The sequence below is a fragment of the Zerene cesonia genome, chromosome 7 (assembly GCF_012273895.1).
Source record: "Zerene cesonia ecotype Mississippi chromosome 7, Zerene_cesonia_1.1, whole genome shotgun sequence".
Classification (NCBI taxonomy): Eukaryota; Metazoa; Arthropoda; class Insecta; order Lepidoptera; family Pieridae; genus Zerene; species Zerene cesonia.
The window spans coordinates 1-2,459 of NC_052108.1; positions in this window are offsets into that span (position 1 = coordinate 1).

Consider the following 2,459-nt stretch of genomic DNA (forward strand, 5'->3'; position numbering starts at 1 on the left):
GGCTCGTCGCTGCCGTCCGCGCACTGCGCCTCGCCGTCGCAGTACGCGTCCAGCCGCACGCACGCGCCGCTCCGGCACGCGAACTCCGCCACGCCGCAGCCGCCGGCCGCGCCGCGCGCCGCCGCCGCCACCAGCAGCGCCAGCGCTGCCGCGCGCCAGCACATGGCGCCACGCACTGAGGTCTGAGCTGTCAGTCCTCGCGATCTAACGTCCTGCTCGCCCTGACCCAGCACATAGTTTATGGTCGCTAAACTTAACTGCGTAATATTTATCTTCTACATTCGCTCAAACGTTAAGTATTCAAAGATATCCAGAGGAACCGCGAAGTAAATTCTAAATTTACTGTGTGAACGTAGATTGTTATTTTCGACATTTTAAAATCGTATGTCTACGAATTCAGTGTTGATGCACTAGCATAGCCCGTTTGCCATTTGGTAAGTATTTACAAACGCTCACACACACACACACACACACACACATACACACGCAACACACACGTTACGAACTAAAAGAGCGGCAGCAGTCACGGAGCGCGCGGTTAGCGAGTGTCGGCAACGGGCGCGTGACGTAACGCCGCAGCACACTGCAGCGCGACGCGGAGCAAGTGCCGGCAGGGTGCGGGCGGCGGGGCGTGGGGCTGCGAGGGGCTGCGGGGGGGCGGCGCGCGCACGGACGGCTCACTAGCGGAGGGCGCGCGGCCGGAGCACTGTGCCGGCGCTACGAGCCAGCGATTGATCCAGCGACTTGCGAGACCGTGACGCGCTCAGTGCTCACTACGCGCTAACGGCTAATCTCAATGCACCACGTCCTGCACTTGCTACTTTTCGAACTACCGTCCCTCTGACCTACACGCGTCACTGTTTTCATGTGCTAATATTCATATTATACATGAGTTTAATACTATTGTGAGTAAAAGTTATAATATAAAATTAATTATGGCAGAACTTTTACTTTTCATTCACAGAATTTTGATTATATTCATGCGGATCTTCGATCATTACTGATGCATCATTATTGTTTTTAAAGATCGAAAAAGCGGATGAATTTTGTGAAACTTGTGTCTTCTTATACTCATAAAAATTATAAACTAGCAGTGTTTAATCTTATCATTCCATATACTGTCCATGAACACCGAGAAATATAATCATGTATGCATCTAGACGTTAGTACGATACGAAAATAAACGTTTGTTACAACAATTTAATCAATTAATCAACTTTAATAAAATGTTGCTTAGGAACTCGGACTTTGCTCATCAGTGCCGCGCCACTTATCTCTTGAGAAGTTGAAGAAGTATATTATATTATTATTTAACTAAACGCAGCTTTTTCTCTTTCTACATTCTAACTTTATAATTTATTTTATAAATGGCTTATATTTTAATTTGTGATTGATTAAATGTTATTGTGTGAATGACAAAAATAATTTTCTTTCTTTCTTGATAAGTTTTTGGGAATGAACTTTTATTAATTCTGATTAGAATTCCGAACGCATTTCATTTCATGAGTTTATCTATACATTATCCTAATTAGGCGATCCTAAGTTTTACATAATAATACCTAATTTCTTATTTTTAGGCAGTAAAAAGAGCAAGCGGCACAATTAAGTAGCATCTACATTTAAATGTTGTTTAGTTAGCTATTTTTTTTTGACCATGAGTATAGTATATACCATAAATAATATATAGCGTAAGTAATGATTTATAATATTCAGTAACGACAAGTAAAGACGTAAGGATAAGAATGACGTCTTTACTTGTCGTATATCGTGATCGTGATAGTATTATAACACGTTGCTAAATTTAAATAAAGTAGACTTAGGTTGATCTTCGACTTCATTGTATACAATGTATTGTATGTCATTGTTTTAATTTTTTTTTTATAATATTACTACCTCCCCGCCCGCGGCTTCACCCGCCTCCTTATTGTTTTTAAAATTTCCCTGGACTATTCAGAATGCACCAAAATCATGATAATAAAAATCAGACCAGCCATTCTCGAGCTTTCAACAATAAAGTGTAGATATAGTAATTGTATCACATTACTGGCGTAATTGTATCACGTCCAGTAGGTGTATATACAGGCAAATGACAGTAGCGTACAATAGCTCTTATCTCTTGTATTTGAAGACGACCTGCTCGCTTCTGGTGGTAGACGCATCAAGAGCACTTTTCTTTTTTTTTTTTTTCATTGGCAACGTAATCTCTTGCAAAAATGCACTAATAACACTGAGTAACTTTTCAGATGATAATATACTCATATCTGTACAAGTTCAACTGGACTGCTAGGGAATCACTCAATTTTCGCATGTCGCTAAAAAGCGCTCATCACTCTGACAAAAAAGAATTTCTGAACATTTCTCCTCAGACACAGATGAGCTTCTGGGTTAGGTTTTGGGTTAGGTTAGGTTTTGGGTTAGGTTAGGTTTTGGGTTAGGTTAGGTTTTGGGTTAGGTTAGGT